General features: G+C 43.4%; 1 protein-coding gene across 3 annotated transcripts in view; it reads left to right on the top strand.

Annotated features, from left to right (window-relative positions):
• Positions 1-3,075: 3,075 nt before the first annotated feature.
• Positions 3,076-15,272, top strand: part of Inpp1 (inositol polyphosphate-1-phosphatase) — a 32,264-nt gene continuing 20,067 nt past the window's right edge. Inside the window, exon 1 of one of the 3 annotated variants that reach the window (NM_008384.2) lies at positions 3,076-3,362. The gene's annotated coding sequence lies outside the window, so the exon portion shown is untranslated. The other 2 variants (XM_011238442.3, XM_011238441.2) reach the window with 2 other exon arrangements.

Raw genomic sequence — 15,272 nt, 5'->3', positions numbered from 1 at the left:
CAGAAGGCCTGCTAAGCTCTGCATGGACCGTTCTGAGGCTCGTCTGGTCTACAGCTCCAACTTCTTCCACATTCGGAAGGAACCCCATCGCTCACTCCTCTGCTCTCCCAGTGAGACTGCACCCCCACTCCCTCCTAACAGTTCTGAAACTCATGAAAATAGTGCCAGAAACTGAGGCTGAAAGCTCCAATGGGTGAGCTGGCGGGTAACATTTTTACAGTTAAACCATGCAGTCTGAGAAAGGTTTTTAAATGATGACTGGGTAATACCACGTGAGTACGAGAGCCAAATTTCTAGGTTCAAACTTAGCCTCACCAAACACTACTACAAGTTTGAGTAAACTAACCCCTTTACAACTTAATTTTTTTATAACTATTTCTTTACAATATACTATAAAGATTTATTATAATGACTATTTATAATAATGATGCAGTTGTTTTTTTAAATATAAAATGAAGATAACCACAACTCTCGTATGTTCATAGCAGCCTTATTTATAATAGCCAGAAGCTGGAAAGAACCCAGATACCCCTCAACAGAGGAATGGGTACAGAAAATGTGGTACATTTACACAATGGTGTACTATTCAGCTATTAAAAAGAATGAATTTATGAAATTCCTAGGCAAATGGATGGACCTGGAGGGCATCATCCTGAGTGAGGTAACCCAATAACAAAAGAACTCACACAATATGTACTCACTGATAAGTGGATATTAGCCCAGAAACCTAGGATACCCAAGATATAAGATACAATTTGCTAAACACATGAAACTCAAGAAGAACGAAGACCAAAGTGTGGACACTTTGCCCCTTCTTAGAACTGGGAACAAAACACCCATGGAAGAAGTTACAGAGACACAGTTTGGAGCTGAGACGAAAGGATGAACCATCTAGAGACTGCCATATCCAGGGATCCATCCCATAATCAGCCTCCAAACGCTGACACCATTGCATACACTAGCAAGATTTTGCTGAAAGGACCCTGATATAGCTGTCTCTTGTGAGACTAGGCCGGAGCCTAGCAAACACAGAAGTGGATGCTCACAGTCAGCTATTGGATGGATCACAGGGCCCCCAATGGAGGAGCTAGAGAAAGTACCCAAGGAGCTAAAAGGATCTGCAACCCTATAGGGGGAACAACAATATGAACTACCCAGTACCCCCCAGAGCTCGTGTCTCTAGCTGCATATGTATCAGAAGATGGCCTTAGTCGGCCATCAGTGGAAAAAGAGGCCCATTGGTCGTACAAACTTTATCTGCCTCAGTACAGGGGAACGCCAGGGCCAAGAAGTGGGAATGGGTGGGGGATCGTGTGGGGGACTTTTGGGATAGCATTGGAAATGTAACTGAAATAAATACCTAATTAAAAATTATTTTTTATGATTATAACTGTGTGTATGTGAGCACACAGGTGTGCTGTGGCGCATAAATGGAGGCCAGAGCACAATTTTGGGGAGTCAGTCCTCTCTATTCACCATGTGGGTACCAGAAATCCAAGTGAGTTCATCAGGCTTGGTGGCATGCACTTTTACCTGCTGTGCCATCTCATCAGTTATGAGGTAAGACTTACCAGTTATCCAGCTCTTATAGCTGTGTGTTAGAGCTGCAAGAGACTGCTGCAATAGCAATGGCAGCCATAAACATGGAATTCTAAAAGTTTGTGGATTGACATCTAGATCCGGTTTGGTAAAAGGGTCACTAAGTGTGAGTGGCAAAGTTGACAGTGAGGAGGAGGAAATGTGCCTTGATCACCAGCAGTTTGCTCCAAGTGTTAATAGAGATCAGAGCAAGCAAGTGATCCAGTGAGATACGTATTGTAGGGTGGTCTCTGCACCTGCAGAGAAATGGGCTAGAGTCATAGCTCCTACTCTAGCCCCTCCCCAGTTCTGCTCCTAGATACAAATCTACTCCCATTTCCTTATGGTAAATGTCACATTTATATTATTCCTTGATTTTGCTGTCATGGATATGATTTCATAATTAATATCAGCTGTAACACCAAGAATGGACTTAAGAGAATGGAACTAAAGGACAATATGAGGATCTAGGCATGGTAGCACCCATCTGTACTCCCAGCACCCAGAAGGCAGAAGCAGGAGGATAGCGAATTTGAGGCCAGCAAGGGTTATAAAGTGAGACTCTTACCAAAAACAAAACAAAACAAAGTAAAAGTGAGAAAGAAGGCTGAATCCACTGAACCTGTGAGTGAATGGAAGGCGGATGGGGAATGGAAGTGGGTGAGGTGCCATCGCAGTACTGCGCATAAATAAATGGGAGCTTGGGGAGAGGTTGATGAGAAAGCCTGCAGGCTAGAATTGTTGAAGTGCTTCCCAGTTCCAGCCACAGAATAAATCACAGGGAAGCCGGATAAATCTTACCAGGACAGAAGGGCCCAGAGCACTCACAGAGACTCTGAGCCCCTTCTATCCCAAAGTTGAATGTTGCCCTTTTTAAAATTCTTACCCTTGCTGCCCTTTGTCCATCACCACCCATTTCTATTTCCACCTACCACTCCCAACTATATCTTTAAGTCACACTGAGCATTAGTTTAAAAGGGTTGCAGCAAGAGATGAGTTTCCCACCCAACATGTGCTTCTTGCCTGGCTGGGCCTTGACCCACAACTAATAAGGTCCAGAAGACACTGCTTTGACTAAACAAACATGTAGGAACCTAGACGCTTCTATTAGAACAGGGGGACTCATTCTAGCAGGAAGTCCAACTTCACAGCTTCAAACCATCTGTCAAACCCATAACACCAAGGGTTCAAATGAATGGAGGAGGAATATTCTCAAAGACTTTTTGGGTGCTTCTGAAGAAACAATGCACACCAAGAACTGTGGTTGAGGCAACCCTGACCTTTCTGGCCCTCTCAAGCAAATTGACAAAGCTTCACTTGTGACGTCGCGGAGGCCAGACTCAGGCTGGCTGGCGTGGGATGCCCTCGCCCGCCCCAGAAGCAAGAGGCCACCCGCCCCGGGGGAAAGAGGCGGGGCCGGGACCTGGCAGAAACTGGGCTGCACTGCTGGAGCCAAGAGAGGCAGGGCGCCTCCCCGCCTTCGCTGCGGTGACCTCCGGTGTTTTCCTGGCGGCTTGCCCTCCGGCTGTGCCCGCCACAGGAGGATTGCGCCAGGTCCCAGCGCGACCACCTCCAGGCGTTGGCACTCCCTTCCTCCTCTCTCGCCCCTCCTCCGCCTCTTCCGTTTCTCTGGGAAAGGCTGTATCCTCCTTGGGGCTCTGCATCCTCGCTTAGGTAATCCGCTTTCCTGCTTTCGCCACCCCTCCCCGGTGTCCAGCGTCTCCACCTCCGCGCATTTGGGTCCCCGCGAGCCTCGCGCGCTCCATCGCCTCTGCAGAGGGCAGGTGAGTCGGTCTCCGGCCGAAGGCTACTGGCCTCGGCGCCTGGGCCTGCGAGGTACCGGGTCGCTGCATCGAGGCCTCTCCGGCCTGCCCGTGCCCACCCACACAGAGCCCGAACCCCGAACCGAGAGGCTAAGCTCGCGGATCACGCCGCCCCCTTAGCTCTGCAGAAGCCACCGAAAGAAATCCAATCGCCCGCAGAGTAGCTTCTTCTGCTCGGTTCTTTCCATTCCTACCACTAGCCTCTAGGTTGAATGAGGTGATCTGAGAATGGTCAGAAGCAGAGGCCCAGGTTCCACGGGTAGGTGGCGTAGCTGTCAAGAAGTAGGGGAGCAGTTTGCCTGAGAGATGCTTCTAACGTGGATCCACGTTGACTGTCTCTAGAGACCCATTGGATGGGTGTAGACTAAACAGTCCGGGGGTATATTTTTTCTACATTTTGAAGTATGGTTTTGTGAGACATGTCTAGGCAGTGGGTGTGGACAGCATAGAAGGGTGTCATCTAAATTATCTAACCTGGCTTTGGTAAAAATCATATGGACTGTCAGACATGAGGTGTGAAAGAAAAATCTAGGGAATACACGTTAACAAGCGCGGTGTGTACTTTGGAGATTTCTGTCCTTAAAACTAGGACCGGAACACGTGGAAGTTTGCCCACTGTGTGAGGGTGTTCGCGTCAAAAGGACTGCGGCTTGAGGCCGTGCGGACAGGACTCTTAATATATATGTATCCCATGCAGAATGAATCTTTCTGTTTTGTTTTGTTTTGCTTTGCTTTTTTGGCTCCTTGCCCTTAATTCCCAGTTTTAATCAGATGGTAAGACTTAGGTCCACCCACCTGGTAACAATCTAAGGAAGAAAACAACCCCAGGGACTACTTTTGGCTGATGGACTAGCAAGATGACCTCAGTCAGGCATCTGAAAGTACAGAATGAAAGGGAAAATACAGGCAACGGGAAAGCCGATTTTAACCCCTGCACGTGCCTGTTTGCTGTTTTCTTAAGAACTTACATTTAAAGGACTTTTATAATACTTTTGCAGTTAATTCTTAGCAATGAAGAAGACTGTGTAAGACACATAAAGTTACACTTCAGTTTTTGAATAGACTAAGAACTCTTCTTTGCAAGTTTTTGAACTAAGCCACCACTTGCACCTTAGACTCTCACTCTGTAGTGTGAAGTTCATTATTGCACATTTAGATTATACTTGTACTTGGAGTAATTGGAGAAAAAATTCTAATTTATTTTTAGACACAGAAGGCCAATAAAAATACAAGCAATAAAGGTAAATCGTTATATAGGTATTTCCTCTTTTACTTCGATCTTGAATAATAATTAGAAAAATGATGCTTTATTCTATTTCATGTTACACCAAAACTGCCTAAAAGATAAATAAGTAATCAATTAAAAACAAACATCTTCCATTTTAAAGAGTGGCACAGATGTGGACTTTCCCCAGGTGGGAGTCTTGTATAAATGTCTTCCTTAAAATACTTAGGGTGTCCTAAGAAGCTCAGAATGACTCAATGTTGGGCTTTTGTCTGGGTTAGTTTGGAAATAAAAGTGTTGCTTCCTGTTTCTCACAATTAGTATGGAGTTGTGTTTCCTAAACGTAGCTGTTTACTAACAATGGAAGATAATAGTAGAAGGCTAGACAGAGGTGGGGAGGGGCATGGCTCACTGAAGAAGTAGTCCCTGTCTCAAGAACCCATACAAAAGGTGGGTAGGCCTAGCCTTCATCTAGCACTACCAGCATTCGGGAGGCAGAGGTGGATTCTTAGGACAGGCTGACTAGCTAGGGTAGCTGTAGTGAGCTCCAGCTTCAGTGAGAGACCCTGCTACAATAAATAAATGGAGACACCAAACTTCAGCTTTGGGCTTCCAAATGCATGCACACAGGCATCTACAAACACTGGACCATGCATGCATGCACTCGCACATATACCACAACCACCTACACAAAAAGATACTTGGTTGCAACTTGGTCGCAGTGTTTAGCTACAAAGTTAGGGTCTCAGGTGTCCCAGACTGGACTCAAACCCTGGGAGGCAGAGGGTGGCCTTGAGCTTGAGTTTCCTGTTTCCCCCTCTCCAGTGCTGGCATTACAGGCGAGTGCCACCACACTAGGTGATTGTGCAAGGTTGGGGACGGATCCCAGGGCCCCAGGCATGTTTGGAATCCACCTTACTGACTGAGCTCCCTCCATACCCCACAACTTAGTACTTTACAAGTCATAATTTCAAAAATACAATTAAAATAGACAGCGATGGTAACTTTTTAAAAGCATAAGCAATGACAAATACCTAGGCAGTCCTGAAATCTGCAGGTGAGAGTGCACTGTTGCCAAACTGTGAATAGCTGTGAATCATTCAGGATTCATCTATATAAAAGGTTCTTTAATAAAACTGAGGTTTTATTTATATAATATTTATTTATGTAATATTGCCCATTTAAGAAATCTACATATCTTATTATTCTGGTGATTGTTGTAAGTGTATGCTTGTAAACATATTTTGGTGATTTCATTTCCATCATGATATGCACAATGTTAATCGAGTCTTTTCATATTATTAAGTTTTTCCATGAGTGGATTTTAAAAAAGATAGTCTTATGTAGTCCAGGCTGCCTCAAATAGGCAGCTGGGGTTGGTCTTGAACTGATTCTCCTTCTTTTGTCTTCTTTCCTCCCCAGAGTCCTAGGGTCATAGGAATGTCCTGATTACTGAATCTTTTATTGTTGCTGTTGTGTATGTGTGGTATATTTGTATGTAAATGTTCCAGTGTGTGTGCACACATGTATGCTCATTCATGGAAACCAGAGGTTGACTTCAGGTCATCTTCAACTATTCTCCAACTTCATTTTTGAGACAGGGCCTCACTGAACCTGAGTTCCCCAATTCAGTGACGCTTGCTACAGATCCCAGGAGCTCTCTGCTCCCGTCCCCGGGTTGGAATTACAGGCGTGCCCAGCTTTTTATGTGTGTGCCAGGAATTGGAATCCAGCTCCTCATGCTTGCACAACAGACATGTTACTGAAGGAGCCATCTTCCTGACCTCCTTATTAATGCATAATTAATAAATGCATCTTTAATTTACAATGACCAGTAGTCCATAGGAAACCATTGCCCCGATATTATCACATAGTAGATGTATGTTACCTCTTTCTGATGAAAGAAGAAAGTCAGCAAATCAGCATGCAGTTTCAAATAATTTATCTATAGCTTTTGCTGAAATGACTTACAAACCTGTCCAAAAACAACCTATATTTGACCATAAAAATAGCCATTTATATAAAAACAAATAACATAGAATTAAAAATATTCATTAAGGTTGATTATCACAATGGGGAATGTATTCGAATTTATTTTCCTTTCCATTTCTCCTTCCTTCCCTCCTTCCTTCCTTCCTTCCTTCCTTCCTTCCTTCCTTCCTTCCTTCCTCCATTGTTAGAAAGGGAGGTTAATTGCATGATGGTTTTAACCTTAAGCGACTAAATTCTTTTTTCTGTTTTTTGGATTTAGGGCTTTTCTATGTAGCTCTGGTTGTCCTGGAACTCGCTGTGTAGACCATGCTAGCCTCCAACTCAGAGATCCACTTGCCTCTGCTCCCAAGTGCTGGGGTTAAAGGTGAGCGCCACTATGCCAGGCTTACAGCTGAATACTTTAAATCTCTTAAATTAATTATCTAAGTTTAAACTAATTTAGCTAACTTTACCAGTGCTATTTAAATGTATGTGACAATGCTAAGCTTCCCATTGGTATAAATAACCAGTGGAGAAAACTAAAATGACCAAATCTTAATTTTGCTTCAGGAAAACATAATTTGGTAAATGGTGATGCCCTGGCTTTTCTTATTAGCAGCTTACCTTTTTTTATGTGTTTGGTGTTGCATTTGATCACACTGGGCATCCCAAGATTGTATTATTTACCGGAAAAACCTGTTTTTAGTTGTAGTGTCGCTCAGCCTTAGCACACACCTTTAATCCAAGAGTTTTCAGCTTGAATATTGTAAACAGGATTAAATAAAAGCATCTAAAGTTGGTGAAGAGGCAGAGCAGGCAACTAGATGACAGGGTGTGAGCACAGGATTACTAAGAAAAATCCATAGTGAGTAAGAAGGGGTCAGGAGGATGGATAGAGAGACACACAGGAATTAGAAGGCAGGGGCATGCAGTTTGAAAAAGGTTTTTGTGGTGGTGTGAGAAAAGGCATTCCTTCTGGGACATCTGCTGAGGAAGGTCAGCTGGGTGCTTCCTCTTCCTCTCTAAGCTAGCAGACTTTCCACCCCAGCATCTGGCTCCCAAGTCTTCATTGGTAAAATCGAATGATTGAGATTTTTATTAGAAAATGACCTACGAATATTTACACCCCCTCCTCTCTCTGTCTGTCTGTCTGTCTCTCTCTCTCTGTGTATGTGTTTGAGAGAGAGAGAGAGAGAGAGAGAGAATGTGTGTGTGTGTGTGTGTGTGTGTGTGTGTGTGTGTGTTCATCAATTCATGTCTGGTGCTCAGGGAGGCTACAGAGTGTCAGAGCCCCTGCAAATGGAGTTACAAACAGTTGTGAGTCACATGGATGCCTCAAATCAACCTCTAGAAGACCATCCCGTGCTCTTAGCTGATGCTCTGTCTCTCCAGGCTAGCTCCTAGAGCCCTGTAGCAGTCTTTTCAATGAGGAGTTGAACTACCAAACTTCAGAACTTACCTCTACTCAACTCCTTAGAATTTACAGGACTTGTGTACAACCTCAGTTTGTATTAGGAATGAGTAGAAGTCTGTTTTAGAGATATGAGTGATAGCTAAGAGGTGGTGGTGGTGTACACCTTTAATCCCAGCACTTGGGAGGCAGAGACAGGCAGATCCAGCCTGGTCTACAGAGTGAGGTTCAGGACAGACAGTGTTACATAGAGGAAACCCTGTCTTGAAAAAAAAAAAAACAAATGAAAAAAGGAGATATGAGTGATTATAAGCCTCATTAATAGAAAATGGGGGAAATAAAAATAAGAATAAGATCAGGGAGATAAATATTAAGCAGTTTATGGTTAAAATTAGCAGGAATGCAAGAGTACTCTGTGGTTTTAATAAGCCAGGCATATTGTTTAGTGCTCTGATCTTTTTAAACTAATGATGTTATAAATACTCTTTTATCAGTTCCTTTACTGATAATTCAATGGAATTTCATGTTGCTCTCTTCCATATCTTGAAACAGCTGTTTAAGTGAGCACCTGGTTCTGGGTAGTGGGAACAAAGATGGTGGGTTCTGTCCTGCTAGGCCTGGCAACAGCACTTTGGAGCCTATGATCTGTAACTACCTGCAGCTTTTGGGATGGGTGTTTTAGGTCAAGTTATTTATTTCTACAGAAAGAAATCATCACCATCACCATCATCTAGGGAACTCTTTGAAGCATTCCTTCAGCTTATGGCTTCTAATAGTTCTAAGGTTCGAATAATGAATACTCCTTTCCAGGTTCAGTTTTGGTGTAAGAAAATCCCTTCAAACATGTCTAACAGAGTGAAAATCAGCCACTGCTGACAACTCCTTCAGTGTATCTTGGGGAGATGAGAGTGTGTATCCTGTTTAGAAGGCATTTGAAAGCTTCGGAGTGAGGAGTATGTGCCCAGAAGGTGCCCTAGTAAAGCCCTTTCTGCCCTCTTTTTATCTTTTTATCTTTTTAGTAACCTGTTCACTCATAATTAAATCCGGGAGTATAACACAGGGCCTATTAAAAATCAGTGTAATTGCTGTGCAAAATCAACACTGAGACCTACAACAAAGTTCTTTGTTTAACACACACATACACATACAACACACACACACATACAACACACACACAAAGAACATTGTTAAACAAAGAATACACACACATACACACACACACACACACACACACACACACACATATATATATATATATATATATATATGTATATATGGGCAAGGTCTTACTGTGTTAACATGGCTGGACTCAAACTCACAAAGATCTGCCTGCCTCTGCATCTTTAGTGCTGAGATTAAATGTGTGTACTACTATGCCCAGCCTCCCTACATATTTAAACTCTTATCCCAACTACTTTTTAAAAAAATTCAACCAACAAATATTCCTTATACCTTCATAGGTAGGTAACAAATGTCAAACACATTTGAGACAGGCATGTCTGTGGCCAAGTAGTTTTGTTTTAGAGGGGGTATCATTTCAGCCATTTTCTCAGATACATTTTTGGCGCCATGAACATCCACAACATTGTGTAGCCATCAGCACTGCCCATCTGCAGAACCAGAACTCATTAAACACTAGTCCTCCATCATTCTTTCCTCCTAGCCTTTGTTGCTATGAGCATGACTAGTATAGGTACTTCATTTAGATGGAATACTTGTACATTAGGGTGGGCTTATCTAACAGCATAGAACCTTCAAGGCTCATTGCATCAAGCTTTGGATTTCATTCCCTCTTAAGGCTGAGTGATAACTCTCCTACCTCTTTTACACAAAAAGTAACTGTAAAGATCAAGGAAGTTTTGAATTGGAACAGACTATGGCCATCATCCTTTCCAATCAGCTTCTTTGATATTTTCCTTTTTTATATTTACAAAATAAAGCCAACAAATCCTCTATAGTGTAAGTCATATGATCATGTGCTTCGGACTAGACTCAGTGAGTCCCTCAACCCTCAGGGAACCAGGATTTTGGTAATCAGGTGGACAAGGAGTTGGTGGGATGACAAGCAGATATGGACACCAGAGACAGTGCTGTATCTGAATGTAATTTCTCAAAGCGAGCATCAGATTATAATACAGAAGAGAATAAGGAAGTTAGGTGACACATCAGCCAAGGTACATTGAGGTTACCGGATGCTTAATGACTCTTTACACAAAACAGAGGAATGCAAACACAAAGACTGGCAGGAATGAGGCAATATAACAACTGAGACAAAGTCAGCTTTATCTAAGGTCAGCTATATTCTTAGAAGCCAGGTGTGAGGTCTTTACACTCCTGGGGCAAGGGCTTTCACGCTCAAGCCATAGTTTTAATTAGGGAGTTCCGCTCTAGCCACACTTCTCATGAATAATGCAATACTGTAGTTCCTCCTTAAACCACAGCCCAAACTTCTTCCTAAACCATTGTAAATTCCTGTTTATGGGAGTGACTTGGCTGTTATTCTAAGTGATTTTGTGGGGGGCTTTCTTCTATTAAGTAATGTAGTCTTCCATACATAACTATAATAAGAATTCTAAACTTACGTTGCTAAGCTTGCCCTGAGATTTCTAACTCTATGTAGTAGATAGTAATGCCTGATTTCTTTCACTGTCTCTCTTACAATACTAGAGGCAATTATGAATGTTACTGAATAAGCAACATTCTTACTGAATTCCAAGCCCAGGGTTGGCTCAAGGACTGCCTAGGACATTGGTGAAGGCCAGGAAGCAAAGTTCAATTTTGCTTAGGTATTTGACAAATCATTGCTTGGAGGCACCTATAATAAAGCAATACTGAAAGAAAGCACACAGATCCATTCACCGACTAATGCAAGGACAGGTTTGGAGCATTCGTGCTATGGGATGCCAAGGCTCCAGGAGACCAAGTTTCCGAGAAGCTTTTTGCCTCAGGACTGTGGCCAAGCTTTTGGGCTTGCCACGAAGGCTTCAATGCAGTGGGTGTGGCAGTCATGGGCATACAGTCATCAAGAGGTAAAGCAGAGCAGGGTAATGTAGTAGAATATCTCCCTAGGGAACCATGGTCCTCACTCCAGAGCTGTAAATGCCTTCTAAACAGGATGTACATTCTATCTTCCCAAGACGCATGCTAGGATTTGATGTGTTGACTAGAAGCCTCTTCCTGTGGGCTACACTGGGTCTTTTTCTACAACACACTTGATGATCTATGTTGACAGTAAGAACAATTGTTAAATGAGTTGGTTCTTCCAGTCAGTGTTGGGAGAGTTCAGAAGGACTTGGGTAGCTTCAACTTGACACTCCTGAGAAGAGGGAAGCTCAGCTGTGGAATTGCCACCATCAGATTATCTAGTAGGCAAGTTCGTGGGACATTTTTACTAATTGCTAGTAGATGTAGGAAGACCCCACCCCAGTGAGTGGTACTATACCTGGGCAGGTGGTTTATGGCTGTAGAAGGAAGGTAGCTGAGCAAGCCAGAAACAGCAAGTCAGTGAGCAGCTTTTCTCCATGGTCTCTGCTTTAGTTTCTGCCTCCTAGTTCTGCCTTAAGTTCTTACTCTGGTTTGCCTGCATGATGGTAGATTGTAATCTGGAATAAGCCCTTTCTTCCTCGAGTTGCTTTTGGTCGACATTTCAAGGCATTCATAGAGAAGCAAACTAGGGCAAACATCTAAATGTGGCCAACAACAATCAAAACTATAAGTCAGGCTTATGCTTCTAGCACTTGGGAGGTTGTTGAGGCAGAGGGATCTCATGAGACCAGACTGAGCTGTATAGTGAAGCCCTGTTGGTGGCAAAGGTGAGAGGAGAGAGGAACAGAGGCTAACATAGACCTTTAGCTTCTTCAGAACTACAGTGAGTTAGACTAACCTGTTTTTATAAGTGCCAGGTGTGCTATCACCATTCGAGAGTTAGGAGAAAAGGGAAATACTAGTGTGAAACACATTCACATCTATAATCCCTTTTGTTTGCTTTTGATGCAGGCCATCGCTACATAGCCCAGGCTGGCCTTGACCTACAGATCTCCTGCTCCAGTCTCCAAGTGCCTAACAGCTCCTGGCTAATGCTGATAAAATCCAAGTATGCTAAACACCAAGGCAAGGGCGAAGTCTGTACTGATAAAACCAAGGGAAATTCATCAGTCAGCACTTATTGAACACCTCGGAGTATGCCCTGAGAGTTGTTAGAAATCACGTGTGTTTTCAGTATCTTGCCAAACAGAACACGGATAGTTAACAAATGTATCATGTATTTGGAATCTAGGTTAGAGATATAGCACACTCCTGTTCTGCTCATTCCAGGACCAGAGCTGAAGGATTCAGAAATTGCTCTGCTGGAGGCTCTTTTCTTTCCACACATGTAGTAAACACACACACATACACACACAATGACACACAAACACACATGCATGGCTGCCTTCTTTAATGGCAGAATGCTTTGTGAGCAGCCTCTGTGTCGTTGCCTGTTGTAGGCATTGATCGCCACTGCTGTGTGAATGCTATGTTCTTGGCTTCATTTTATTATTGGTGGATATTTGAGTTATTGCCAGTGTTAGCTCACTGGAAGAAGAGTGCTCGTGAATACTCTTGAACACATATTTTAATGTATGTGTGCATATATTATTTGTTATATGCGAACAAAGGAAATTGCTGGATTAAGGATTATGTTTACATTCAACAAAGCAGAGTGAGTTTCCAGGAAGTAGCACTAGCACCATTCATGCTACCACCTCTTAAGAGTTCATTGCTCCATTCCTTCAGGGAGATGCAGACTTTTCCATCTTTTTAATGCCAGTCTCCCTGGACATGTGTTAATGCTGAGATTTACTGGAAAAAAACCAATTACACCATATTAGACCAAAATTAAAGCAAGAGTTATTAAATATTAAATACTGACTAAGACATGGATTTTGGTAAGGACATTCCCTAGAATTTCCCAGCTGAATGGCCCTGAGACATGTGTCCCAGGGGTTTATAAAGATTATCCTATAGGCAACCATACTCCCCTGCATAGCTTGTTTTTTTCCCAAGAACCTACAACTTCCAGAATTCCAGGAAGTTACCTGGTCCTCGGGCAGGTGGGACTTACAGGTTGATTTTGGGAATTCCACATGTAATGATAGCCTGGTGAGGTTGTAGGTGCATGTCTACCTTCCTTCCAGGTAGTTTCTCACCTGGTTATTGAGCATGTGTTGTCAGAAATGCGCTATCTTTTATGAGGTGCTTATTTAAGTTTCTTGCCCTTGAACAAATTCCAAGAGTAGTAGACACATAAAGGGGTAGAGAAAGAGAGAGGAGAGCCTGTGAACCAGGGAGAATGGCATATGAAAGTGTGCAGTGTGCCCAGAGCACAGAGACAGTGTCATAGAGAGACCATCCAGGTCACAGAACAGGCAGTGCTCCTGGCTCTTGATAAAGTCCAACCAGGAAAAGACATTTTAGCTTCCAGAAGCTTTAAAGGATTGTAAGTCTCTGGTGATGCTTGTGGTTGCATTTCTTCTGGCCCAGGTGGCCAGGTGAGCACTTGAGCATCTCCACGAGCACCAGCCCAGTTACTGTTAACAACCTGGACACAAGATTGTACCCTGGTTGCCTGGCTTCTGTTCCCCTGACCCCTTTTTAATTTTTTCTTAAATATTTATTTTTGTGTAGCAATGTTTTGCTTGCATATATATGTGTGGGCACTAAATGCATGCCTGTGGAGGTCAGAGGAGAGTATCTGATTGCTTGGAACTGGATGTATGGATGTTTGGTTGTAAGACACCCATGTGAGTGCTGGGAATTGAACCCAGGCCCTCTTAATCCTTAAGCCATCACTGGCCCTGTCCCTTTCCCTTTTTTTCAAGACAGCCTCTAATCATTAAGCCTCAGAGATAGCAAAAGTGCAGAGTCTATCCCCCTCTCCCCCAAATAGCAGAGTGGAGCTGAGCAGAGCCTTAGCCACACCTTGGCATTCTCTATGCTAGAGGGACTCCTGGATAGCTGCATTCCCTTGAGAGAGATGATAACAAGCACTCTTTTATAAAACACCCAGGTACTCTATGGGCCCCAAACCGTTCCTCCTTCTGCCATAGCTGTCTATTGAGCTGGGCATCTGTATAGCCAGTTGAGATCACCATTGCTTGGGAGGTAGTTAAAAGAGTGACTAGGATGTCGAGTTGTGTGGGGTTGGGATGCAGTCGGTGTATAAGGGGCATAGACACGGCCTCTGTAGACTCAGATTATGTCAGAAGGAGGGGATGACAACAGAGACACCGTGAACTATTCAGCCGTTTGTGAGGGCCCTCATAGAGATGAAGTCTTGTGCTTCTCTCACTGTGGACAACAAAGACGCATGGCCAGCTTCTGGCAGAGCCAGGGTCTTCTCATGAGAACAGATGCCTGGGCCCTAGAATCCTCAAAGAGTCTCCTAACAAAACATGCCCTTCATAGAAAAGTATCTCTCCCAGGCCACCCTCAGATGATTTGAGATGAGGCCAGAGTCTCCACATGGCATCCAGGAGCTAGAGTTTCTACCCATAACTCAGAAACTGAAGTGAGCAGATCTGGCCTTCATAAAGGACTTTATTCTAGGTTTTTCAAAGCATTATAAATAGTTCCCAGGCTCTGGGATTTAATGAACTAGTAAATTCTAAGTGAATGTTTCAGTGACCCACATAACTCGCCTGCCTCGTACTTTCTCAAGGAAGAACATAGGACTGTGGTGTCTGGGAGCTTGGACTTAATAGAGCTGCCATTTAGTACCTACTGTGTGCAGGTAGTCTGAGCTAGGGCCTTTCCAGCTACCTCATTTCATCTTCAGACATCACTGCGAGGTAAGCTTTATCCTTCAATTGCAGGTGAGGAGAGGCTCAGAGAGGCTGAGGAAACTATCAGATGCAGCTGAACCGTGTTTAGAATTCAGGTCAGTTTGATTGCAAAGCTTGTTGTGCCTTTCACATTATATTGCTCATTGCCTCTTAAGTTTGTGTAAAGTATTCTGATAATTTTATTTTTCTTTTCACACGGGGGATCAAACTCAGAGTTCATACCTTCTAGGCAAGTACTCTAATGCTATGCTACATCCCTAGGCCCAGATCTGATTTTAAACTTCTGAATTTGTTATCTTTTGAGATAGGGTTTTATGTAGCATAGGTTGGCCTTGAATTCACCTTAAGCTTTCCCATAATCATTCTATTACTACCTCCTGAATGCCGGGACCACAGGCAAGCCTACAGCCAGGTCTGACTTGCCTGCAAAGTTTTAATGAGAC

The sequence above is a fragment of the Mus musculus genome, chromosome 1 (assembly GCF_000001635.26).
Source record: "Mus musculus strain C57BL/6J chromosome 1, GRCm38.p6 C57BL/6J".
Taxonomy (NCBI): Eukaryota; Metazoa; Chordata; class Mammalia; order Rodentia; family Muridae; genus Mus; species Mus musculus.
This window is presented reverse-complemented; position numbering and strand designations above follow the sequence as displayed.